We start from the raw sequence: 27,639 nt of genomic DNA, 5'->3' as shown, positions 1-27,639 counted from the left end.
GCGAACTGCGCGCGTTCGGGTAGGTAGCCGCTTTCAAGACCTCCTGTGAACCTGAGCACCCCGAAAACACCGCTGACACATCTCCGCTCACTGTTGGGGCCTTACACACTGTGTACTTACGCTGCCTTCTGTCGTGAGCCTCCAGAAATGCCCCATCCTCGCTATCTGTCTGAGTTTTGCCGTTCCCCTTAGAGGTGGCGACACTATCGTTACTTGAGCGCACTCCACCCTTCAAGCACAACGAATACGACTAGAAAAGTCCCGCACGGGGAGGGCGATCCTATGGCAGGTAGGCGATCCACCCGATCGCAGACGTCAAGAGCAGGAAACAGACCTAAACCCTGCACAACGATCCCACATCAAAGCGCTGCCCCTTCCAAAAAACATGCATCCTAATATCCACGTAGAAAGAAGAAAGGCCAGGGTCAATTTCCTGCACAAAAAATTCGAACATCACGATAATACGGTGTACGTCGATGCAGCGAAGTATGACGAAGAAACGGCGGCATTAGTGGTGACCACCCGTGAAGGGGACATCATAGACTGCATCACCATGCGAAACACCACCACAAAGCACGCGGAGACCGGAGCCCTCCTTCTCGCGATTCGCTGGGGAGAACGAAATGGCCGCGGCCTCAACATCATCACCGATTCGCAAGCGGCTGTGCGAATGCTAGCGGCAGGAAGAATACCACTTGCACTTAGAAAGGTACTTCCGGAATCCCTCGAGAAAGTTCACAACATTACGTGGACCCCCGGACACGAGGGACTGCCGGGTAACGAGGCGGCGAACAGGCGAGCGTGCGACTTCACTCACCACCCCCCTGTGACTGACGCCTTACGATACCCAAGCACTACTACGTACGGGGAATACCTACAAAATACCAGAAAAGAGTGGGCTACATATCCAATCCCGCATCGCGAACTAACAGCAAGTGAAGCCCAGATGCTACGTAAGATTCAAACAAACACCTTCATACATAAATCTCGCTGGGCGAAGATTTTCCAACAACGGCACCCTGACTACACGGAAGACTGCAGGCTATGCGGAGAGGCTGCTACCCTCTTCCATGCCACGTGGGCCTGCCCACACCTCTGGGCAGGGGCCGAACACCAAAAGAACCCGCCACTGATTTCCCGTGAATCATGGGAGGCCGCCCTCGCCAGCCCCGACTTACAGATCCAAAAGGACCTAATCAGCCGGGCGAAGACGGGAGCAGAAGCCACTGGAGCCCTGGACAAAGGGTTCCACCTATGATTCTTTCATCTTTTTCTCCCCTTCCCCTTTCCTCCATCTTTCCTTCAATAAAGTTTATTCAGTCAGTCAGAGCGCTTCGCAGCGAACTCAGCTGATTCTTTGCTCGGCAGTTTCTCGAAATTGTACCCCTTCTCGCGTAACAGCTGATCCGACCTGTTCGAGAATAGGTACCTACCTGTATTCCGGAAGAAGTTGTGTGGGATACTGCCGCCTGCGTGACAAGTTCACCGAACGGACCTCCGATGCTGACCTTGGCAATCGGCTGGTGCACGTTTCGTGCTGCCACGGCCTGCTTTGCCCAAACACACTGTCCCGTCAGCTGATCCGGTTCAACGTACGAAGGGTGGATCATGTCTACCGTCGCCGCGGAGTCGCGAAGAACTCGTCACGGTTTACCGTTGACCACTAGCTCACGTTCGTACGGATCTAGAAACTGCCTGCTGTCCTGCAGGCAGTTTCTGCATGCCTCTTGGCATAGGCACAGCAGGCTTGCCTATGCCAAGAGGCATGCTAAGGCTACGAGCTCCCTCCCCTTGACTGAACGCATCGTATACACGGACGCTGCACTTCCGGTAGATGGTACCAGCAACAGCTATGCCACTGCGTGGTACGACCAGACAAATGGGTGCCACAACCGACGCCATCATGTATCAACAGAGGCGATGTACAGCACCCGCGCAGTTTAATGGCCATTCTAGATTATTTGGAGTGGGCCCTCGAAACTTCATCTGAAACTGACCCCGTTCACCATCGTGTGTACACTGATCCTCAGGCTGCCCATCGAGCATGCGCTAATGTTCTTTACACAGATCATGTGCTGCAGAAGGTCCGACACCAGGCGTGCCCACTCCGTGAACGCGGTCACGATGTTACCATCCTCTGGGTCCCCGCGCATTGTGGTATCCCCTGAAACGAAAATGCTCATAGATTAGCTTCTCCTAGCTACCCCACGCGAGCTAGCAGATCCTATGGCAGACAAGTATTTGACAAAACAACTACGTGAGGCCTACGTCAGAGCAGTTGGCAATCCACTCTTGATAGCACCGCTCCCCTCAAAGATATTCACACGGCGAGAGTCTGTCCTGCTTAATGTTACACCTATCATCTTCCATTCCATTGCTCGCTGAGTCCCCCCTCAATTTAAGTTGAACCCTATTACTGAACAAGTTTCTGCTCCGTAGGTGCGTACCGGTATACGATGCAGCTTTCATACACTTTTCTTCTTCATGGACAATGGTAGGCTGCCATTCATTATCTGAGAATGCCTGCCGAATGCACTCCACCCCGTTATTATCCTTCTGATTATCTCTGCCTCATGGTTCAGTTCCGGGGTCACAACTTGGCCTAAGTAGATATATTCGCTTACCCCTCCCACTTCCTCGCCAGCTATCTCAAACCGCTGTGCTGTCCCGAGGTTATTGGCCATTACTTTAGTTTTCTGCATATTGATTTTCAGGCCCACGGTTCTACTTTGTTTGTCCAGTGCAGTAAGGATGCTTTGGAATTCGTCGCCCGAGTTATTTAGAAAGGCAACGTCATCAGCAAATGTGAGGTTACTTAGGTATTCTCCATTAAAGGGGTCCTGAAATACCTTCCGCCGATGCATGGATGTACATGTAACCAAATAAGACAATGTATTAGCAATCTCCTCCCGCAAGAATTTTGTTAAAGCGATAAGTATTAGCTGAGAAATCGTAAATCAAAACCACGCATTATCGTCGCGACCCGTTTCCTCCTCCTTTCGCTGTTGACGGTGCGATAGCCTTTCCTCCCATGATGCTGCGCGCTTCAGCGGTGACGTACTTCCGCTATGGCGCTCCGCATACTGCCGTCTGCTACGGGCAAGCTTTGTTGACACCATGAATCCTGCACTCCGCTCAAGGCTGGAAAATCGAACGAAAAATCTGGCCGCGTTTGTGCGGCGGCCTGGCCTTGCCCTTTCGCGGTGTGCGTTGCTGCAGGGCAGCACGTGACTTTTAATCGGCGGTGGACTCGCAGCCGCTCGGGGTGGATCGTGCGCTCGGTCCCTTTCATGCACCGCGCACTGTTTATCCAAAAAGCGCCGTATCAGATGTGGCCCCGCTGGTGCCGGGTCTTATTTTGTGACGGTGGTAATTCCTGCCGGCGGCATGTGAAAAAGACATTTTAAACCCATACAGAACCCATGCACAAAACGCTTCAATCATGTGACCAGTTCAGCTTGGGGCGACGCGTGGTGGAGAGCGGCAACGTTGGCAAAACATGCTCCGGCGCGGCTCTGAGCTTTCTAGTGCTGGAGCGAGCGCCATTTCTTTGACAATTTCAAACATCGGTTGCCTTGGCAACAAGGCACAAGCCTCCCCAAAAGTCAGTTGCGGTTGCGTGATCCGGTTCAGCTCGGGGCCCCACCTCGCGACATGTGAGCACTGCAGGTGTACCACTCACTCCCATTGGGAAGTGTGAGATGCGTTTGGCATTATAGGAGGCGATGGTGTGTGTGTTGTGGACGCCTTTGTTTCGCGCTGAAATGCGACGTTGTGCTTCTGCGGGCGGATAGTGCTTCCCATGGTCTGGATTATCTTTCTCGAGCGACGTACGACTCAATCTCGCATGGGGTATGTGCAGTGTGCGTGGCTAAAAGCCATCTCGGCTTGCGCGCCAGAGTTAAGTGACTTGCTGTTCGTCCCCGCGAACCGCGCGCGAGGTGAGTGACCAATTTACGACGGGCAGGAGGAGGCAACCTATCGTCTGTCAATCGCGGTTCAGACTTGCAACGCATGTTGTGACGTTGTGTTCGTTCGAAACGCATCTCTGGATTGTTTTGAAGTGGAATAAAATGTATCCGTCAAACCCGGGCATTCGGCTCAGGGCATTCTCTGCGATTTCACGAAAGAAGTGCCACGGGGCTTCAACGCTTTCTTTACGGAACGTACTCAGGTAAGAGAATATCCATGTCGTGTTATGGCCGTGTTGCATTAAATACGAACGGTTAAGCGTTTGTTTACACTTGTTTCGTTTGTCGTAAAATGTCCAAGCACACCGACACTCCGCTGGCAGATCAGCCGGCGAGCCGACGCTGAGCAGACGACTCATCTCTTTGCCGGAAGTGCGTGAAAAAGCCGCCCAATAGCAGGATGTCTAGCTCATGACGAACATCTGGGAATCGATGATGTAGACATGTGAAGATGGCGGCGTCCAAAAACACGAAGGAAAGGGTGAGAAAAAAGCGACAAACTTTGCAACAAAAGTGTGAGCTTTCCGCTGCGCGTAAAGGAGTAATACTTGGCCCAGATGACCTTGTCGACCCAATCTAACGATTGCGCTACTTCGTTTACTGTGCTCAAAACGCCTTTCAGGGCCCCTTTAACCCTTACTCCCGCCTTCTCGCAATCCCTTCTCGCAAGGCTTCTCAACCTTCGGCGTATCTCGCAGCTTGTCCTGACCCTCGCTGTGTACGACGGTGGTTTTTTCTGTGGCGGCTCAGCAGTTGGGAAAAACGAATGCGTCTTTTTTCGGTGCGTACGGCCGCTTGGCCTTGGCTCGGTTTCTCCTCAGGACGCTGAATTTCATCAGGTCGAAACAGCTCCTCCTATTCCCTCTCCCACCCGCGAGAAAATCCTTGTGAGGTTAAAGAATTATACCGCAATCATAGCGTACTTTCTTTCTTTCCATAAGGTCATTCCTTCGAAAGCTACCCTGAATTGCTGTCACCTCTTTTGCTTCCAGCGGTGCATCCGGCGTTTCGCAGCTTTCACGACAGCTAAGCGCCGCCAAGGTGAAGCGGGCGACAACCAATCTGTTCTCCAGGCTCGCGTTTTCTGTCCGGTTATGTACCTATTCCGGTGAAGCTGATGTCCGGAAAATCTCAGTGGTTCATGGTACCTGCAGTTCTCATGCAGCGAGTCATCCAGTATATTCAGATTTGTGTTGTCCCAATTGCCTCGGGTTTTCCTCTTGGCGGTTTCCGATTCTGTCGAACTTGCTTTTGGGCGAGATGTAAGCTCAATATGCGTTATTGATGTTTCTTGGCAAGGCTTCGTTGTTTCGTTACATTGACCCGAAATGGTCAGCAATAGCGGTTCAGACTTCCTAACATCAGGAACACAGAACGAACCAGACTCGAACCTGGGTCCAGCGTCCCGTTCTAACTTGACGATTGGTGATAGCGGGATTTTAGGAAGCTGCGGTAAGGATTCCTCATTCATGAAGTCTGGGACGAAGATATACTCGAAAGTGTACGGTGGTGGCTCTATGATTTCTTTCACCTCATTTACCTTGCCTTTTTTGTTGTCTCGTTGAGCAGAAACAGCTGAGTGGTCGTTGGCTGCGGCAGGCGTACCCTCGTGCTCCGCACCCCCTTCCTGAATTGGGACGCTCGACGCTACCTCCGAGGTGGCTCCCACGTTGACAATACCCTTGAACGTTGAAGCCTGCAACTTCGGCAGGACAACGTCCGATGTTGATGGGTGTGAGCCGCAGTGAGGAGGATGGTCTGCATGGGTGGCTGGGCGAACAGCATTGCACACGACGGTCAAGGGTCGAAGGTAATTTGGCTTGCCTGCAGTGCCGTTAGTAGTGACTTTCCTGCCGGGCGCCTTCCGAGAGTTCAAGGCCGAGCGCAGGTGGTTTAGGACAGTACATATGCTTCCTCGATACGCCGGTGCGTCGAGATATTCTCGCTCAACTTCATCATGGTCCAGAAGCTCAATTATTTTCTTTTCAGTCTCGTACAGTGCCGCTTCATTTCTCTCGAGCAGATCAATGGCCGCTTGAAGTTCATGCGTCGAGGCGGCTTCGAAAAGATCCGTCGCTGCCTTGAGCAGTCGGGTACCAGCGCCGCGAAGGATACGCTGCTGCCGGCGCAGCTTATCAATCGCACGCATTCGGTCGGTCGTCCGGTGGTCAGGGCCAGCCATGCTGACCTCCGGCTGAGGGCGGGGCTGAGCAGCGTAAACAGCAGTCGAGGGAGAGGGGTGATGCGAACCTCAAGCCGGAGGGGACGTCGGTGGTCTCCTTCGTCACGTGCGGTCGTCTTCCCGGGTTTCGGCACCAAAATGTTAACGGAAGAACGACGCAAGGCAGACCAGAGCCATGGCTGCCCTTAGCGGGGATGACCGATTTAATGACACGGTCTACACGATGATGGTGATTGAGTGGCGCATACCCATCGGGAGATTCAACATAGGTATTTTACTGCTCTACTTAAGTTATGGAGGACGGTGGTAGCTGTGGACCCATTGCAGGAATGCAGCGGTGACGTAGAGGTAGGGCATCCGCCTCGAGTGCAGAAGGACCGTGGTTTGAATCCGGTGCCTGACAGGATATGGGCGAGTAACCGAAAATTACGAGAGCACGCATCAGTGTTCCTTAGGATGAGTGAATGCGGAAGCATATGTGTTGCGTTGGTGAAAGGACATGCCGCCATTATGTGCGCCGGGGCCATGTTGTATTGCGGATGATGTTGCGGCATGTCTCATTGGCCGAGTGCTTGCGCGATTTCTCCGGTGGCAGCGCCGTACGGTCGCAGTTGCCTCGTAGACGCTGTTGAGGCAAGCGTCTCGGGGTCTATCGCAGGCGCTTCAGCTGCTCTGCTGCCGCACCTCTTTACCCGCACCGCTTCGTTGCAGCTATAATGCAATTGCTTAACCGAGGAGGACCTACGTCGTCCGTTGCGTGTCACTGGGAAACTTCTGCTGAGCACGAGGACATGGGTTCGATTCCCCGCTGTGGCGGCTGCTTCACTGATGAAGGCGAAAAGCAGAAACACTCGTGTGTACAAGATATCGACGCACTTTAAAAGGACCCAGACAAAGCCTTTTGTAAAAGTTACAAAACGCCATGTGTTGCCACGTAGCACCAATACAGCGATGCAATGCCGTTGGAATTATTTATCTACATTCAGTTTTAACGCATCAGCCATATAAAAGCTGCTGCATGCCCAGGATACTTCCTCGGAGACGTCCCCCTGAAGACCGCCCTGACCCTTCCCAGCCTGGGTGTAACGATCAGTCCCTCTCTGAACTTTTCTGCTCATATCAGCAGCACAGTGTCCAAGGCCCGCCGCGTTCTGGGATTTGTGTCCCGCATGTCCCGTCCTTGCGGCCCTGAGGGTCCTGTACTCAGCCCTTGTGCCGCCGCGGCTCGAGTATTGCGCCTCTGTGTGGTCCCCACACCAAAGCCACCTCATCGACAAACTTGAGGGTATTCAGCTTCGCGCAACGCGTACCCTCTTTGCTCGCACCCTCGGTCACCGCAAACCCCTGCCTGGCTATGAGGATCGCCTGAAAACCTTCAAGTGGCACACCCTGCAACAACGACGTATCCCGTGTCCGCCTACTCTGAAGGGTGCTTGATGGCTCCCTCGGTGACACCAGCTGCCTCTCATCTTCTGTCCGGCTGAGCGAGCGGACTGGGCAGGCAGAGCTGCTACGCGCCCGTACCATCCGTCACCGACACTTGGTGCTCATATTCGGCATTGAGAGTTTCCTGTCCGCACCCCTGACCCTCCGGACTCCACTTCCTAAAGACAGGTCTGAGTCCACACTCCTTGCGCGTACCATCTCGCGCCACTGGTCCCACTAGTGCTTCCCATGGACACCGCAACCCGGTTATCCCCCCGTTCCAGTTGTGTTGCGCGCGCGCGCGCGTGTGTGTGTGTGACATTTACTTCGGCATCACCTGCCTAAAATCCCTTCATCTGCTAAGCGCCGATCAAGGGGACTTTACGCCTGCCCTGCGTGACAGGCTAGCAGACGCACTAGCGTACGAGCCTCAGCCTTTCTGTCTAGCCTTGCGTGCCACCCAGGGCCAAGTTTTCCGCAAATAAAGATTAATTTATTATTATTATTATTATTACTATTATTATTATTATTATTATTATTATTATTATTATTATTATTATTATTATTATTATTATTATTATTATTATTAGCTGCGCCCGAAGCAATTAAATGCACCTCTCCCCCCTTGCCGATCGATTCCTCCTCCCTCTCTGCTTCTTTCAAAGCAGCTGTAAACACTCGGAATATACATGTGACATCGTGACTTCGTTCTGCGCTAGCTACATTCCTGCGCCTAGGCACGCGTCGCTGCGGACACGCTGCGGACCCGCCTTTGCACCGGGATCGCGCAGGGAGGAAGAGCAGCCGGAAGCCAATGGCAGTGACGTTGCCGGCAGCCGACCTTGCCGGCGATTGGGCGAATCAGGGGGCGGCTCGCCATTGCGACAGCAGCGATCGGCTCGCTGTGGGGTCGCACTCATCGGCTGAGAAAGGCTATCTTCGAAAATTGTTTAGGAATTATTCGTACAACGTATGGGGCTCACACTTGGCTCAAAAATCCCCCGTTATGTGTTCTACTGCCTGAATGCATTTCATTGCCACCTTCACAAAGCTTTTCTGGGTCCCTTTAAGGATCCACATGTGGTCAAAATTATTCCGGAGCCCTCCACTACGGCGCGCCTCACCGCCGTGTTTGCCTCGGCGCGTTAAACCGTACAATCAATCACCAACCAACCAACCAACCAACCAACCAACCAACCAACCAACCAACCAACCAACCAACCAACCAACCAACCAACCAACCAACCAACCAACCAACCAACCAATTAATAAATCAATCAAATATCTGCAAACCGTTAGCTCTTCTTCCTCGCTCACGTACGCTTGAGGGGCCACAATGTTGGACTGGTTCGTCGGACTTGTCGCGTTGCTCCCTGCGTCGCCGCTACGGGCGCAACGACAGGGCAATGTATGTGTAAAACAACAACAACAACAACAACAAAAGAAACGGGGAAGCTTGCACTAAGTCCCTGAGGGCTTGAACCGCAGCGAAGCTGCGGTATTTGTTTATACGTGAGCACCAAAGGGCATATTACCACGAATTTGTGCAAGTTCGAAAATTTACCCGCCGCGGTGGCTCAGTGGCTAAGGCGTTGCGCTGCTGAGCACGAGGTCGCGGCGGCCGCTTTTCTGATGGAGGCGAAAAGCAAAAACGCCCGTGTGTACGAGATTTCGGCGCACGTTAAAGATCCCCAGGTGGTCAAAATTAATCTGGAGCCCTCCACTACGGCGCGCTTCATCGCCTGCGTTGCGTCGGTGCGTTAAACCCTACAATCAATCAACCAATCAATCAATCAATCAATCAATCAATCAATCAATCAATCAATCAATCAATCAATCAATCAATCAATCAATCAATCAATCAATCAATCGATCAATCAATCAATCAATCAAGTTCGAAAATTTGTTATTTACGTGTTCAATCGTCGCTTGGAACTGTACATCGTCGTAATTAAGCATCTATATCGTCTTGCGGCTACACGTGCTGGGTCGCATCGCTGCCGACGCTATCGTTCTCGATTACCATGCACGGCGCGACTCGGTACGTGCGGCTTCTTCCTCAGGCATGCCTGCTTTCCGCGGCCACACTAGCCGCACTATGTTTCAAGAATTCGCTTCAGACAAGCTGCGGCTACGTTATTCAAGAAAGCCTCAGCGCTCAGATTCAGATCAAGGTGGACTGCTGCAGGTTTTCCAGGATCAGTACTAAAAGCGGTCGCTGAGTGCCTACATGCAAAGTTCAAAAGGCGAAACCGAAGATATCTAGGATGCGACAAGAACAAAAAAAAAAAAAAAACGTTGAAGTAATGCCGCATGCATGCTCACAAAGTTTCGCACAATATTCAGAAAATTTCCGTGAGTCATGGAGTGCAAGTCATGTACGTTTCCCGCTCGAAGGCTGTACGCTCGCGCATATAAAATGCGAAAAAAAATGCTTGTGAAACAAAATATCTGAATAAGCTTACGCAAACTGCGTGACGCGCGTGTTATCAACAGAACCCCGTTGACGCAAGATGCGAACGGGCCGATGATGTGTATGACCGCGCTACGCGAGCAGTGCGCGTCGCCTTGCCTTTTACCGTCGCAAGTACAAGTGCACACAACGTTTTGAAAATGTAACTATTCTGGACAAAGGTAGAAGCAAAATGGAGAGAGAGACACTTGAAGCACGTTTTATATCAGACAGCATCAGGAATTTATGTTATGTTTTAACTTCCATTTCCTGTTCCCTTGAGTGATAGAGAGATCGCATTCCTACAAGGATATGTTGATCAGGGTGGTGCGCTGAGTCTAGCGCAGTATAGCGTGTGTTTTTTGTGGGCTAAAAGCTTCGCGCATGCGTGGTGGTTGCAATGGTTGATCGTAAGTATCATTCTTCAAATATACGTTCTGTTACTAGTCCAGCGAGTGTGCTGTCCTTTCTTTGCTTCGTGTCTTTGTGTTTGTTTTCGCTGGTTTTTCCAAAGCGTCATAACGCACCAACTGGGGACCAAGCTACACTTCTACAGACAGGCCTGACGAATTAAGGTGTTTCTCTTCAATGGCAAAAGTAGAGAGGCTGGGATATGTCGACGTCTAACTAAGTTCGTACGGGCTGGTTACTCGGTAATAAACAAGCGGACAAGAAGGAATAGGTGAACGGAAGAAGAACACATGAAAAGAAGTTTCGAAAGAGCACAAGTTTTGGAATACGTGCAGGTGCGTGCGGCCGCGCTCTTCCGCGCAAGCAGACGACAGCAGTCGATTGCAGCGCCATGGTTCCAGTGCGGTAATAAATCAACAGGTTGTCACAACAAATTTAGCCAGCATCGAAACAAATACACAAAACTACAAAAACAAAACAAAAAGGATTTTGATGTTTTATTGTTTATACGCTTTAGTTATTTGACTTTGGTGGAAGCACACTCGGCGAGTGGGTGGGAGCAATCCTAGGAACAGCCGAAAACTTGCATGGGGCCATCATGGTGCGTGCAGCAGCACGTTTGTGCGAGAGTCTCAAAGTTTTTGGGGAGGAGCAATGCTATTTTCGGGAGTTGGCTGTTTATCCATATCGCCGGCAGTACCAGCGCCTAAAACAACGACGGCAAGGTCACGCTGCTTGTGACACCGCTTTTCTTGGGTCACGAAAGGTGCGTATACGCGCGTGCGGAGGAAATTAGCACGACGCTTTTATCCGCACAAACAAAAAGGGCAACAGCGCGAAACGGGCGATGCTCAAGACAGAGAACAGCAGAACGTGCTGATAGGGTTTTCAGTTGAAAACGTAGCTGGGCAGAAAGTTTAACTTGCTAGCTATATGTTGTGTCTAAAGGGTCCGCAGCGCAGCGTTTTCCGTCAGTGTTTGTTGCGGTGCGGAATTCGTGGTTGCCCCAAATGAACCGCGCCGGCCTTTGCGGAACGTGCAAAGGCGCGTGACACTACACACTGCTTCTTGCGAGATAACTCGCGCTCGAGTTGTCATCGAGAGCTGGCTCGACCCCTCGGTTTTGAGTGGCCATTCTCTGGTTGCTAGTGAACGGTGCGTGGGGATGCGTGTGTGAGTGTGCGAAACTCGGACCGCGTATGTAAAAACTTTATAAATAGACTGGCGTTACTTCCTAACTGCAAGTGCAGGCGTGCTTCCGACTTTTTCGAAAAAGTTGCAGCCTGTCTCTTGCCGGACCCTTGTGATGTACTAGCACGATGTATTCAGATACGAACAACGGAGCGTGTGGCTTTTTCTGTGCACCTTTGTTCGCGGGGATTGTACACACGAACTGTCCTAACTTGCCCCTCGTGTGGCTACGCTGCTCGGCGCCGGAATGCAGAGCGTATACAGAGAGCCACGCGCGATGTTCGTATCTGAATGTGTCGTGATAGTGCTATGTAATCCGAATTGCGGCGTCGTTGCATCTGCGGGTTCTGTGCCTAACTGAACAGTCGCATTACCGCGTTTAAAGAACTCTTGGGTTAATCTGGCGTTTTTAGGCTGGGCTGATACGTTGGTTATATCCCTGTGATGTATTGCGCGGATTAATGAGTGCGCTGGAGAAAAGCACTTCTAAAGCTGTTAATGTTGGGGAAACCAGACCCTGGCCTGCGCTCTTTTGCTGCTGCTTGGCAAATGAGGTTTGACAGTTTTGTAGATGCCGGCACTACGATTGCATAGGCACGAGCACTTGTTTGCAGCATTTGTTTGCACGCATGCATGCCACCGTGTTTGCTCCTGCCAGTTGTAGCAAGACGGGCAGCAGTGGTGCTTAAAGGGCTCCTGCAACACTTTTTTTACTGGTACTTACGGCCTTACGTCTGTCAGGGTTCGCACAGGTCCTTGAAAACCCTTGACATTGAAAATTCGGTTTTCAAGGGCCTTGAAAGCCTGGAATTTTTACTTCTCCTAGAAAACCCTTGAATTCTTTTGGCAACAAAGAAGTGGTCAAATTATGTGACCTGCTTTTCACTTTCACAAATTACCCGCCGCGGTGGCTCAGTGGCTAAGGCGTTGCGCTGCTGAGCACGAGGTCGCGGGTTCGATTCCCGGCCGCGGCGGCCGCTTTTCTGATGGAGGCGAAAAGCAAAAACGCCCGTGTGCACGAGATTTCGGCGCACGTTAAAGATCCCCAGGTGGTCAAAATTAATCCGGAGCCCTCCACTACGGCGCGCCTCATCGCCTGCGTTGCGTCGGCGCGTTAAACCCTACAATCAATCAATCACTTTCACAAATTATCAGTTCTGCCCGGCCCTGCATGCACCAAGAGCATTTTTTTTACAATTCAAAGCCAGCTTGGCAGTGCAGGCAGGCAGTTATACCACGGGTCGTGCAGAATGAAATCCACGTATTGAACTTAGGAGAAACTCGCAGTGGCCCCATTCGTGTGTTTGATGCTGCTTTCCTCGTTGTCTCGTTCTGTCGCTCACTTTGCTTATCTTTCTGTTGTTATGCTCCACCACGTATCAAAAACAAGTGGTTCTCACACTCCAGGATGAAACAACACAGATAATAGAAAGACCTTGAATGCGAGAACGCACTGTATTTGGCTCCTACATGTCTTTATTGAAACATTTTAGTTTGACAGCTTGTGTGATGGTCCGCAAAATGAGCTGACTCACTCATCCTCCCACTTGATCAATACATGAATTTAGGGCCGGAGGGTGGTGGGAGGGTATTAATTTAAGTTCGTCGCTTCAAAAGGTTCAACATGGCATGACCCATGTACAGTTGCTTCAACGTTATTGTCAGTGCGCTAATCTTGCTTATTTCTAAAGGTCGGAAGGTGGGAGTTACACCATAGGGCCTTTTTTTAAACCTACAAAGGGAAGCGTTCAGTGTGTGAGCAGAACAATAGTAAAAGTAAAAAGAGGGGAATAATGTTGCCCGGAACTCTTGAAAATGCCTTTATGGGGCCTTGAAAGTCCTTGAATATCCTTGGATTGTATCTCTGAAGCTTTTACGAGCCCTGGACTCTGTTGTTCGTGTCGTTTAGATACAGGCACGAAAATAAATATCAGCATCAATGCGGAAATAACAAATTTGTGCACGTTTTAAACTTAGAAACAAAAGCAACTGCAGCACTGCCTAGGTCACACCCAAAGCCTCCGGCTATGATGGATGCAACTGGGGACCTCACGCACGCTGTGGTTGGCTGAGGTTGCAATATTTTGCACTATGTGTCATTGTATCCAACAAACGAGCCTAAATAATGCTCTGCGTTGTACTTTTGCCTTAAAGGAAGCATCAAACCTGACTGCAGACAGTAACAGAGGGCAGACACGACTGCCTGCTTTGAGCGCTTGTGTGCCCGTTCAAGGCGTGGATGAACCACTCTCGGTATCACCGGGTGTCTGCAGCTTCGCTAAAATGCATGCCAAATCGTCCTGTTTGCATTTCAGACAGAGAGGTTTGGGGGGGTTTGAACCCCCCCTGAAACTTTTTACAGGCAGTAGTGTGTAAGCGAGCCATGGTGTTCCATTCGGCAAAACTCCTCCCTTCCCATAACCCCCTCCAAAAAAAACATTTCTGGCTACGGCCCTGGTTTCATGTAACGATGCCTGCCTTCGTTGGATATCACTGTTGGTGCCAGAAGATGTGTACTCAGTGAGAATCGCACAGGGAATGGCAGCTGCGTGGTTTTCAGTCTGCCTTGGTCATGTTGACATTTGGGGATGGGCTTTTGCGCTGGGGAGCGCTGTTCCGTTAGCTGAAAAAACAATCACGCTTCTTTTCTCTAGCAGCAATTGGCTGCCATGAGACAAACTCAATTCAGCTATTCTAGGCGGAAAAGTGTTACCAAAGACAACAGTAGTTCTAGCGGTGCATTCCTTTCATGACGAACTTGGCTTGCGTCGGGGAGATCGCAACTGTGAGATCACTTTGAGTTAAACGAGGGAGTTCTGGCTAAATTTTTTGTAGTGTTCGCGTGGCGGGGCTAATCTGCAAGATTGGTTTTGGATAAACAAACATTATCACTGACAGAATTTCGGAAAAATGACAAGAAATGAGCAAATTTCTCGTAAAGATATTCGGTTATGCCCATGCATTGTATGCCAAATTTTTTAATCGTGTTCCACTTCTGGTATGGCTGAATGGTCAATGCACCTCGCTCTTGTTTTCAAGGTTAATGGTTCGACCCTGTGAAGCACCTGACGAGTTTTTTTTTTTAATTAGTATATGCGACGGTTTTTCACCTTTCTGCGAACCCACAAATAGAGTTCATTTCAATGCTCGCAACCAAGATAGCGCACACACTTCACACTTTGAATCACTTGAAGCATAATTTCAAGCTAGGTCTTGTTATGAGCAGTCGCCCTGTTAACCAAAAATAGCTTGAAGAGTATGGTATAGTTCAGAAAAGTAAGCCTAGCAACGCAGTGACGGGCAGGTGACTTTGGTGCGCGTCTACAACTTCTTTTACTTGTCGGTGCTGTGCCGCCAAATGACACCGTCAAGAAACGTGGAAAGGAGCTTCCCATGTCAGACAACCGTGGGCTTAAAACTTTCTTAACATGGCAGTGTTCGCTGCCCTGACTGTTCCCGCAATGTAACATCATCAGGAAAGGGGGAAGCAAGCAGCAGCCCCCGGTTTTTTGGGAGAGAGCAGTGTTCAATTTGCTCTTATATTTAAATCTCAAACTTGAATTACTTTGTTATTTGCGCACCGATCCTGATAATTCTTTTCGCGTCTGTATCTGAACGATGCAAAGGACAGACGTAGGGCCCGAAAAGTACCTGCAAAAGCAGCGTTGCCGGGGTCCTTTAAGAACGCATCTTCGTGGGAACATGAATTTTTTGCTCTGTTGTATTGTGCACTGTGTTGACTTAGTTGACATGCTTTTAAAGCAGTTAAAGGGGCCAGAAGACAAAATACCCCTTTGTTCAGTTTGGAAGAACTAGTGTTTGGTAACTCGCTCAGCACCTGTCGAGCGAACAAAGGCTTTTCTTAACCGAAAAATCGCGGCAAGGACTATTGAACAACTCATGCAGTGTGGGCCAACTCTAAAAATGTAATTATCCGTGTTTTAGCTGCACACTAGCGTTTAGGGGATCCGATCAAGCGGAACTGGAGGGGCCCCTCTACATTGGCTAGTTGTGTTTCTTGGCAGTGGCCTAGGTTGGCAACCGCCAATAGCAAACAACATTTTGTGAAGTCATAGAGAAATCAACAGATAGTGGTTTGGGAAGTGCCGTGCCTTCAAGTATGTTTTTTCTAATGTCTCGGTGATTTTTTTTTTAAAGTTAGTTTAAAGTGGATATTATGGTTATCAGGACAAAGTAGTTTTTTGTTTTAGTGAACCGAAATTGTGTTTTGTCTCCACAAGCCCTCAAAGAGCATATGTAGGGAAACTTTTGTTTTTCTTTCAATGATGTTGGGGCCTGCTTGCACTATAATCATAGCATGGCACATTTATTGGCCGACTGCAACGTGTGCAATTGACGGCCTCGTTTTGTCTCAGTTCCCGTTTCAGTGAAACCAGCATCAGCGTGGTGGCCATGACGAGAGCGCCCTGGTGACAACACTGTTCCAGTGGAGGCACGCGCACGGTGTGGCAGCAGTCGCTTATCGTGCGACCAGTGATGGTGATACGGCGCTGGTGGTAACCGTGAAGCCACGCAGGTAGCTCCATCTGCCGGTCATTACCCGTGCCAGATCGGTACTCTTGCCACAAAGTTACACATGCGGGAAATCAGAAGCTGAAATGTGGGTGAAAATTGTGCTGGGAATCTTGCATCAGGGCTGTTTGTTGAATTGGTGGTAAGAAGCCGCCGCAGCATTCTTAACCTTTCGACTACCACTCCCAAGATAACCAGGGGCACATTATTTGCCTCTCCTGAGTGCCTTCGTATTTCACTATTCACCACTGTTGGTACAACTTGGGTAAAAAGTGTTGCAAGCGTTTCGGGCTATCTACAGAGAGGTCGCATTGACACATAGTACTTGTAGGGCAAATTTGATACCTCTGTTAGGGTGCAAGTTTCTTCCTCTGTGCCACTTCGCGTTGTCCTCAGAAATGCAGCCCTGGCGCAAGTTAGATGCGACCAAAAATGGGAGTATTGCTGTCTGTTAGCTGCCAGCTGCCGGACCCTCTAAAGCCTCATTGTGAAGAACGTCCCACTAAAAAGTTCTCAAAACACTGGGACATTTTGACTCGCAGCTAATTATTTTGTTAGTTGGGTGGAATTTGTGGTGAAAGCAAGTTTTTGTCAGGTAATATATTCCTGTATTAAAATGCTTAGGCGTTCTGCAGAGTATCAAAGTGCATTAGTACCATGGAATCCCCATGGAAGTAACACAAAAAGAATGTTCACAGGGAGTGAGAACCAGTCACAACAAGCAACTTGGTTGGGTTGAGAGCAGCCAAAAGGTTTAGCTGCTCTGAATGTTTTCAAGCAGCCCTCGTGAGTGAACCCCTCCCTGTTGGCACAAGTAGTCAGGCCCTGCCTACGTGGCCTACCCATTGGGCGGGCTGGTCGCACAGGTACCTGGTGTCAGCAGGTTTGGCTGCTAGGCTCTCATTCCGTCCTGGTGATGCTGGTGTCTTTTGTGTGCACGGATCAAAATTGATCTGAGGTGATTATATGAAACTGCTACAGTTGAAACTTCATCATTTTCACATACGCAAGCTGGAAGCTGTTCATAGGGAGGTGTGTGGACCCTGGGCTGCGATGTGGCGTAGAGTGCTCTCTTGTGCTTTGCACAGGTGTTTCTGCTTGTCCTGTCTGGGGCACCCCTTGCACCCAAAGTGCCAGCAGCCTACGTGCGCCATCTGGACACCCCTGGAGAGTGGAGCTCTGCATCTTCAGTGGTGCCACCCGGACATTCACGCTTGCTGGGCCCTCTTCCACCCATGGGATGCAGCTAGGTCCCCTCCCATAGGCTGTGTCCACACTGTCGGATTCAGTGGACATGGCCTAACATGCCATTCTTCTGCGTCTAACAGGTTGGTGCTCTTCAGTGTACAGCCAGGAGGGCACGTTCCGGTCTTTTGGTCCTGCACGCCCACAGGGGTGCTTTTCTGCTGCGCATAATGTATATTCCGCGCTTTCGTGTCTAAACAATGAACGCCCATTACAGTATTTTCACGGCAGAAACGTAAGGCATCCTAATTAAAGAAGAAAGTGTGGCGCAAACTAGACGGGGACGAAAAAGTTACAGGCACCAATCTGTTTTGGTGCCTGTATCTTTTGTATCTTCTGTTCTTAGTCCACACTTTCTTTTTTCTTTAAAGGGACCCTGCAACACTCTTTGAGCAGTGCAAGTAAACCTGCGCGACATTTTGATTACACTGCCAGGAATGCCCGAGCCAAATATTACACGTGACGTGAAGCGGTGAGCGCGCATCTCGCTGTGAAAGATGCGGAAAAACCAACTGCACTCTCTTCAATTTTCCTCATTATGCACCCCTGGCATGGCCTGAGTGACGTCATTGCGGCCATAGCTGTCCTATTGGCTGTTGCTGGTTAACTTCGTGGCTCATTTCTTGCATTTCCTGTGACGATCCGTTGTCATTGGGGCTGTGTACCAGCCTCTTTTATGCCTGAACCTGTACACGCGGTCTTGGCACTTATTTTATGGTTTGAGTGCCCACGGAGTTTGAGTGACGATCTCAATACTCCCTTTTCAACGAAACCACTCGACAGCAAACGTTTATTGCTTCAAAAACGCCCTACCAGCCTGAGTGCACGCTTGTAAGCAGGCAGCCATGCGTGCTCTTTTGTGGCACCAGACCGGAAATAGACCCGTCCACGTTGCGGGGAAAAGGAGAAAACTCCCCGGCCTGTGACAATCGAAGGTCGTCGAAGAGAACGCTGCAAGCCGCCCCCCTCTCCGGGAGAGAGCTCACAGCTTTCGTCCCGTTGTCCGCTGTCGAGTTGAGAGGGAGCAACTGTGCATGACTTCTCATTGTGCGTAGTTTCGGTGATAGTGAACGGACTTTCATAATTCCTGCAAGAGGAGATGGCTGGGAAAATAGGCTTTACCCCTGAATACATTCCGAGTAATTGGTGGTAAGTGCTGCAGGGTCCCTTTAACTTCAAGGCCGTTACCGCGGGAAATTGACCAATTTTGAAGGGTCTAGCAAAACATTTTTTTTGTGCTATACATAATGGTTAGGCACACATTGCAGTGACATAAAATGCAGATTATTCCACGCGCTTTCCAACAACACCAGTTTTAATAATGTTTTCCTAAATATAGATTCCGAAAAAAATTATCGAAATCGGAATTTTTGTCCACGCGTCGAAGAAAATAAGACAAAAGTAAGTTGTGTATAATAAACCACCGGTAGTAGAAAAAATTTAGAATATACATTTTGTAGGTAAACATTTGAAAAACCCGTCCTAGAAAAAAAATTGAGTTGCGCAGTACAATTTGTCAGATATAAAAGAAAATGTTAGCCCACGTTGTGCCCGTGCCATGTGGTGAAGCCCAACCTCTATTTCAAATTTTGCTATTTTGGATAGTTCTCTAGGAGAAATCTGGTGGTTTGACATTATTAAAGGCCCAAATTAGCCTCCACGTGATGTAAAAACAACTTGTCAATGATTATGACCGGCACAATAAGCAAGCGATGTGAAAAAATCCGCTTGGAGTTGAGAACCAAACTCTTTGGTGGATGCTTGTTGACGTTCTGATGATCACTTATCAGTCAGAACTTTCATTTGCGGTTTATTATCATGTTCTGACTCACTATGGTAGGCCTTTTTGCAGGAATAAGGTACGATGCACTAGAATCATGTCCAGCAAGCTTTCACCAAGCCGCCGTCGGGCTGTGAAGCGAGTTCAGCACCACGAGCCTACTACATTGCAGCGCCACCTAACAATTTCTAAAAGAAACAAATACAAGGCTGCTGGAGACTTTGTCAGAATAGATAGTACTACTAAGTAGTGACACTAGACCTCCGGAAATACCCTCGTATGAAACCGAAACTGGCCGCTGAACAGCTGGCGTTGTTCAAGGCCGATTGGAAGCGTTCTCCTCGTCTGAACTGATACCCGACGACTTGGTGTTATCGTTTGACTTTCAGCGGAAGCTCTTATCGTAGAAGCAAGGCGTAGATAAAGTGGAAGCGCGAGTGGCATGCTTGTTTTGAGGAGCAGTAGCGGGCAACGGAGGCACCATGGCAAATGAGCTTGTAGTTGGGTAACTACGTAGTAGCTCCAAATATGAATTTCGCAATGCGAAAACGAAACCGAAACTGCTGCAAACGGGTTGAAAATGTCAGGCACACTTGCTAGACATGCGGGGGACCATCAGAAATAAGCTTTGGGAGAATAAAGCTGCCCTTTGTCCGAACCAAAGATCATTAGTTAATAGCTGGGGCCTTTTTCGAGTAATTATCACCTCTCAACGCTGTCGGATTACAAAGCTGACCCCATTATTTGGTACCGTATTTATTCGAATGTAGGCTGGCCCCGATTCTAAGCCGACCCCCGAAAGTCCGAAGGCGCGAAAAAAAAAAAAAAACTTACCTCGAATGTAGGCCGAACAAACAGGCGAGGTCAGCGTTCACAAAAAGAAAACACGTTTATTGAACATGAAGACGCGGTGCTGGAACTCAATCAGTTTCTCTTGAAAATCACCGGGCAACTTCTGGACGATTGAGGTTCGACGACGGAGGCTAAAGCCGAAGTGCTTCATGAATTTCTGTAGCCAGCCCCGACTGGCTTTGAAGTGTGCCCGCGATAAGCCTCGTTCCCTTAAAAGCTCCCTTGCTTTTGCCTGGAGCACTTCCGTCGTTACTGGAAGGGCAGCTGCTCGCTGCGTCTGAATGAAGTCAGCCAATGCCATCTCCATTTCATGGTGACGGCATTGTCGTGGTCCGGTGATTGCCAACCTCGTTGCGGCGCACGCAAATATCCTCTCCCGTCGCGTCCTCCAACGACGGACATTTTTCTCATCCACGCCGAAGTCCCGCCCGGCTTGAACGTTCGACGGCAACTCCGCGGCTAAAACAACTTTTCTTTTAAAAGCGGCACTATAATGGCACCGCTTCTTTTTGCGCTGTCAAAACCAAACACCACACCGCACGCAGGCCACTGTCCGCACAATTCAAAATGGCGGCCTATGGCCCTTAAGTGGCTACTGGCTCGTCTAGTAATGGCTACAATACTGTCTTTTCTGGGTGGCGCTAGCTGCGCGCTACTTCACTTGGAAATTGGCACGTATTTCAAAATCCTCGAATCCAAGCCGACCCTGGAGTTTGATATATCAGTATTTCAAAAAAACTATCGGCTTAGATTCGAATAAATACGGTATTTGACTTTCCAGGAGCCTTTTGACAAAAAAAATATTATGGTAATGCAGCCTAACCACGACCTGCATCCTTTTTTCTCAAGTGCAGCAGCCACGCCCCCTTCCTCAAAAACACACGCACCTCAGCTCGCAAAAAACGCCGCCAAAAATCTCAATGTCGCCGGAGCAGGAAAATTTAAACTGATTCTCAAAGGGCAGTGCCTAGACTAACCACTGGCCGCATTAGGTGTACGAGAAACGGCTACAACATGTCGATATAGGCAATATAAATCATCGATCACCGGTGATCGATTTGAATAGGCGTGGTAACGAAAGAGTTAAGTATTTACCAACTTGCTCAGCAACAAGTTTTGTTAAATTGCATGCTAATTGTTTTGCATGGCGTTGTCCAACATCAAATCCCAAATTCCATCATGTACACGAACTCCCGTAGTGTTGCACGTGCACTGTCGCCTAGAAAATTATCTGGAAACTGTGCAATTATAGTAAAATCTCGATGATATGAATCTCGCAGGACCGCGTAAAATATTTGTATCATCCGAAATTCGTATGAACCGACACAGGCAAAAAAAATTGAGCATTAAAAAAAATTTTCGTTTATTTCTTTTCTTACTTTCGCGTGAAGAAATCTGTGACGTTTTTCTGCTTTTTTTAAGCCTCTATGTCACCGAGCGGACCTTTCTGAATTTTCGTTTCCGCACTCGCGGTGCCCAAGCTTACTATGAGAGTGTTTTTGCACGCGATTCGTGGGCGACGGCCTGCTTTTTATGGCTTATCATTGTGGCCCTGCACACTTACCATCAAAAACATGCTTTTATGATTTCAAGCCAGCTTGGGGTGTACAGGCAGGCTGCTTTATGCAGGGGCTCGTACAGAATGAAATCCCCGCATCGGATGAGGGGAGATTAACATAGGCCTGCTTCTCATGTTAGATGCTGCTTTCTGCATTGCCTTGTCCCCCATCGTAGCTATGCCCGACTACGTTTCAAAAATGAACGGTGCTGACACGCCAGAATGACGTAAAAAGGAGCACAGATAAGCAAGACTCTTGATGTGACTGTGAGAACACGGTGCGTCTAGCTCCTAAGCTTTGGTGAAATATTTTATTTTTACATGTGTGATGGCGGGAAAAGAAAAGTCAGAAACCTCACTCCCCCCACCCCTCTTCCCCCATTCTTGTTGATGAACAGACATTTAGAGGGTGACAATAGCAGGAGGTATTACGTTCCTCGCTATCCGAGAGAGTGTATTAAGAGCATTTGCAGGGCTCGAAAAAGTTCAAAATGGCATGTTTTTTGCAACGCTCTCTGATTATTATTGCGGGTGGCACTAAATTTGACCCACTTCCAGAGGGTGGAGTTGTTCCACGAAGATTTTTCTCAAGGTCATTTTTTGTAATGTAAAGAAGCAAATGCTTCTTTACATTAAGCGTGTGAGCAGAACAGTAGTAGAAAAGTTTGGTGCATGTTCTCCCGTGCACGCTTGAAAATACCTTGACAGGGCCTTGAAAGTAGTTGAATATCCATGAATTCTTGTATTTGAATCCTGCACGAACCCTGATGGCTGTTTGCGCGATCCGCTGGCAGGTGCAGCGTCACCTGCGACTGGGCTCTTTTGAACGCTTACAGCTGAACCTCGTTATAAGAGACACTGATGTAAGAGACAAATGGGTATAAGAGACACTATTCACCCACATGGTTGGCTGCCCTATCTTTCCCATTAAATCGACCTCTTTTATAACAGACATTGGATGTAGAAGATTGGTTATAAGGGACAAGTCATCCTTGAAGTTTAATCAATAATCTCGCTTGTAACAGACATTTTAACATCAGATGCAGTGCCACCAGTCACTAATTGCAGTTGCTTCCATTGTGGAAACACAGGTGGACAACAGACAGGTGCAGTCGCTATTTATTATAACTTCAGCAAACACAAAGTGGTTCAGTCAGCTATGAAATGACAATGAGAAGCCCTGCCAATGGAAATGCAACTGACAGAAGTAGTTGAAGCTAACTGCCATTCATTGGATGGAGCGCGATCACACATGCGGGCTCTCCCACTGGCGTAGCTCCCAATCAAGAAGCACTGCAGACGTTGAGTCCTGCAAGCGTAATGAATAGCCTGAGCACAAAGCGGAAGAAGCTGTGCGCTCTGGCTATTCATCAGGCTTGTGAACTCAACATCTACGATTCATCTTCCACAAACAGAGAAAGGAAAAAAAGTTTGTAGAATCGGTTGTAAAAAACAGAGCAAATAGTCATGAAGCACACAAAGATTCAGAACTGTTTCACAAATTCTGGGGGCCAAACATAAATTAGAATGAATGTTCTGAAACATGCTGTAGCATTCTTTTGAGCTTATTTTAGTTATACAGTGCCCACATTGAACTAGGGTCTGATTAGTAAGTGAAAACATGGTACCCTGCTTATAAGAGACATCTCGTATAAGAGACAGAAACTGCTCCCCGGTACGTGTCTCTTATAAAGGGGTTCAACTGTATAACTAATTAACCACGCATTTGACGGGGCTACCAGCCGTGTCCTGGTTAGTTTGGCAGTATGCACTGTACGTTCAAAGTAAATGTGGACAAGGTGAAATTTGAGTACAGTTGGCCTTTAGGGTGAAAAGCTGGCATGCTTAAAAATAAAAGTAAAAAAAAAAGTTCTCGACACCTTCGTCAAATGCACAGAATGTGATGCAGATACTAGATGCAGATTTTTCCCAGTACTCTGTTCACGTAACGTGCTTCTGCACTGACCACACGTCGTTGCCGACAAACCGCTGTTTGAATGTAAATGTATTTTGAAATACCTAATAACGAAGGGCTTTTGGAAACTATCTCATGTTGCCATAATCACAACCTGTCACTCTGTGATAATGGCTCTGGAGTGGTTTAGTCGCTCAAGGGTCCCTGTGTTTCTTGTATCAAAAAAGAAACCTATTTTTGGAAGCAACTTCAGCGTAGTTAAATAAGTGATTAGAAAACAGCCCAAATGCACACCCATTCAGCATCAATAACTGTTAGCAAAATGTACTTGGTTTATAGGCTCTGTATGCCATGTTTTTGCTGCAAGGCACGAACTTGTCGATCGAAATAGCTGGCATAAAGTGACCAGTAAAACCTGCTCTTTGGCACTCTTTGGCCAAGCAGCTCTTGCCCCCTTAAAGGCCAACCCCGACCAAACTTGTTTTAATATGTAATACGTACCACCAAATCAGATGGGACACGAGTGGCAGCCCTGTTAAACGCCTCGTTAATCAGTCAGAAGTGTTCAAAAAAGCTCCGCCGCAGACCACGCTGCACCTGCCATGACACGCCTGTGACTCTCCAGCCGATGGGGGCTTCTTCCTCTGTCCTGCCACGCAGCTGGAGAACCGGTGCTGCCCCCACTTGCTGCCCCGTGCGCGCGTAGAGCCTGCGCTCAGGCTTGCTCCCGAGCTACTCACCGTCCGTCCGTTCGCTGGACGGCTGCAACGTCATTTTAATGGCCCCGCTGTTCTCGATTTCGGTTTAAAAATCGCTGATTTTTGCTGACCACTTGCAGCATCCACACGCGTATTTCAGTATTTTGCATCTTGCTTTCTTTTTCAGCAGACAATACGGAAATAGTGTTTTCAAGAGGTCGGAATTTTGAGTGCAGGTGGCCTTAAGCAGTGCACAAGAAAAATATATCGACCCTGGAAGACACAAGCAGACTCAAACTTTGCTGTTTTTGGCATGTCTCTGAAACTGGAAGAAACAGGATACATTGGAAAAAATTGCCCCCACCTCCCCGAAGGGAATCGTGAGGAAGTGCGAATGCATTTCTTGCGCCGAGAGTACACGGCGTAGTAATTGTGCCATCGCCTTGAGAGGCGCAGTACCGGCGAGGGGGAGCTGTCAGGCGAGGGGAGAGGCGCGCGCCGAGGGTGAGTGCAAACCTAACCGGGGGAGAGGCGCGCCAGCTGCAGAGCATGTGACGTCACGGCGCGAGGAGAGGGGGAGCAGACGCAAAGGCGCCAGCGCGCGGTCACGTGGGAGTGTGACGTCACGGCGCGAGGAGCGGTGCGGGAGCCGGCGCGGGCGCGCGCAGCCACGGCGCGGGAGGCGGAGCGCGCGCGGGTCACGTGGGGTGTGACGTCGCTGCGCCGTTGCTACAGATGCTCCTCTCTGCTCCTCGCGCCGTTGCTAGGGGAGAGGAGGAGGAGCAATGCGGACGGCGGATTCAGGGTCGCTTATAAAGTGCATCGCACTTAAAAAGCAGGATTGACTACGGTTTTCGCAAATGGAGTCCAGGTTAAAGGCAAATAAGTAGGTGGAATCCATACACTCAGCCAACCTGCTTGCATTCGACATTGCAAACTATAAAGGCCCACTGCAACAAAATTATTGGCTCCTTAAATGCACTATTTTCCAGTAGTATTACCTTAAAATTGCTACCTGCGAAATTTGGAGGCCTAAATATGCATCGTTGCATCACAAATGAAGCTCAAAAATGCTATTTTGAAACCAAAACTGGCAAAAAAGGGCGGCCATCACAGCCCGCCGGAAGTGACGTTACACTGAGGAATCGAGTGGGCGCAGCCAGTGATTCTCCCACAGCTGCCTGTGAGAAGAAGGCGCGCATGCCATGTGTTTCGTGTCGTTCGTTTTTTCAAACACTTAAAACATCCACGAAAATTACTCCCACCTCCCCTCACGGGAACCCCTGTGTAGATGCGACGCATAGGGGGTTCCGTTGTTGTTTTCGTTAGGTTGATTCTCCCATCGCGTGAAACGTGCCGTGAACCCCCTGCCGCGGCTATGACGCAACACAATCAACTTTAATCCAAGCCAAGCCAATCGAATCCAATCCAATGACCCTCGCGAGAGAGTGTTCGCTACCGGAGAGGAGAGGGGGTGAGCGGCGGAGAGCGCAGCTCGCGCGGCGAGGAGAATGGGGGGGAGGGGTGTGGACGGACAACAACAACGCCGTATGGAGGGACAAGGCGAGTGAATGAGATGCAGTCGCATCTAAAAGGGGTTTGGAAGCTCGTGCAACCATTATTGCTTCGCTTTGAGCTGCTGAGATGCGCCTCTAATCGTCCGGTAAAACGAAAACACAGGCGTCACGAGGTGTCGTGGCGTAGCTGGGAGCTAGGAAATAGGTGCACAAAAGGCAGTGTTGAGCGCTAGATGGGCGCCGGCGCAGCGAATATGCCCTGTGACAATTTTATTTATTTATTTACAGAATACTGTCACTCCCCCAAGGGGAGTATTACCGGGGTGGGCAACATGTCATCGCTCATCAACGTCCTATATACAGGGTGTTGCGACGATAACTGGAACACTTTAAAAAATTTTCCTGAGCGATCCGCCGCTCTGTTCGCGCTCAAACTTCACACAAAGGTCGCATTTTGTGGTCTATTTTGTTTGACATCGGGAACAACAACGGTACTTACCTGTTTATTCTGAAAATAAATAAAAACGATTTTCGCCTATGGGAAAATGGCCGCTGATTTGGACGTGCGAGCCAGCGCAAGTTGATGTTGGAACGACGGAACCACCTGCAGAGTGAAACGCATGTTTGGTATTCACGTACGGAGCCAAATGGTGCAGCAGACGATCAGAAAATGCACCTAGAAATGAGCTAACAGACGATCAGAAAACCCGGTTTTCGGGCTCGCACGTCCAAATCGCCGCCATTTTCCCATAGGCGAAAATCGTTTTTATTTATTTTCAGAATAAACAGGTAAGTACCGTTGTTGTTCCCGATGTCAAACAAAATAGACCACAAAATGCGACCTTTGTGTGAAGTTTGAGCGTGAACAGAGCGGCGGATCGCTCAGGAAAAATTTTTAGTGTTCCAGTTATCGTCGCAACACACTGTATATATATAAAAAAAAATTACACAAAGAGAGCACATAATGTAAGCAATAGAAGCATAGCATTAGTATATTCTTACATAATACATACAAGAACGCCACTGTACGTCAACCATCGGAAGATCTCAAGATAAGAAAAACACACGGTGTACAAAGCATCAAGTTGGACTCAAAACACAGAGAAAAAAAGTGTAGGCAAATGCTTTCCAGGGACAAACGGAACCGGCAGGATTGCATGGCAAAAAGAATTTAATTACTAATCATTCTAGGCTAATACACCATGTTCAATTAGTTCCATATATTTTACTAGTGTTGGTTGCTGTGTTACGACTGCGTCCAGTGCATTCCATTCGCGAATTGCACGCGGGAAGAAAGAATAGCCAAAAGTATTATTAATAAATGCATATTCAACAAGCTCCCAAGCATGCCTTCTTCTAGTCGGTCTGGTATCACGAAATGTCAAGTAATGGTCAGGGTTTATGCGCAACGATCTGTGCAGTAGTTGGTATAAAAAGTTGAGCCGAAAAAGCTTTGCGCGACTTTCGAGGGTAGCTAGACCAGCACGCTGTAGCAGAGCGGTAGGGGAGTCAGTGCGTCCGTATCTATTGAAGATAAAGCGGACGGCTTTGCGCTGTACCCTTTCCAATATTGCGATATTGTTTGCAGTGTGCGGGAACCACACAATATTCGCGTATTCTAAAACTGGGCTGACAAAAGGGACGCATGCCAGAAGCTTCGTTTCATGTGTAGAATAGGACAAGGCCTGTTTAATGAAGAATAGTTTGTTCATTGCTTGATTTGACACTTTACGCACGTGCTCTTTCCAGCTGAGGTCAGAAGATATTATAAGTCCTAAGTATTTACATTGGGTGACACTTCGAAGCGGCACATTGTTAAAATGGTATGGAAAATCTAGCTTAGACGCTTTAATTGAACCATGCTGTGTTTGCAAGAGAAGAAAAAAAAAGCTACCATGGGAGGAAGGCA

The 27,639-nt window shown here is 48.9% G+C and overlaps 1 protein-coding gene across 3 annotated transcripts in view; it reads left to right on the top strand.

Moving 5' to 3' along the window:
- The first annotated feature begins 10,899 nt into the window (after window positions 1–10,899).
- LOC144168794 (uncharacterized) overlaps window positions 10,900–27,639 on the top strand; it is an 86,051-nt gene continuing 69,311 nt past the window's right edge. The window contains exons 1-3 of one of the 3 annotated variants that reach the window (XR_013322236.1): window positions 10,900–11,207; window positions 16,009–16,169; window positions 17,254–17,493. The gene's annotated coding sequence lies outside the window, so the exon portion shown is untranslated. The remainder of the gene's footprint in view (window positions 11,208–16,008; window positions 16,170–17,253; window positions 17,494–27,639) is intronic. The other 2 variants (XM_077697761.1, XR_013322237.1) reach the window with 2 other exon arrangements.

The sequence above is a fragment of the Haemaphysalis longicornis genome, unplaced genomic scaffold (genome assembly GCF_048455015.1).
Source record: "Haemaphysalis longicornis isolate Haplotype H1 unplaced genomic scaffold, Haemaphysalis longicornis Haplotype H1 scaffold_2, whole genome shotgun sequence".
NCBI lineage: Eukaryota > Metazoa > Arthropoda > Arachnida > Ixodida > Ixodidae > Haemaphysalis > Haemaphysalis longicornis.
Note: the sequence above shows the minus strand (reverse complement) of the source record. Positions and strands in the feature narration are given on the sequence as shown.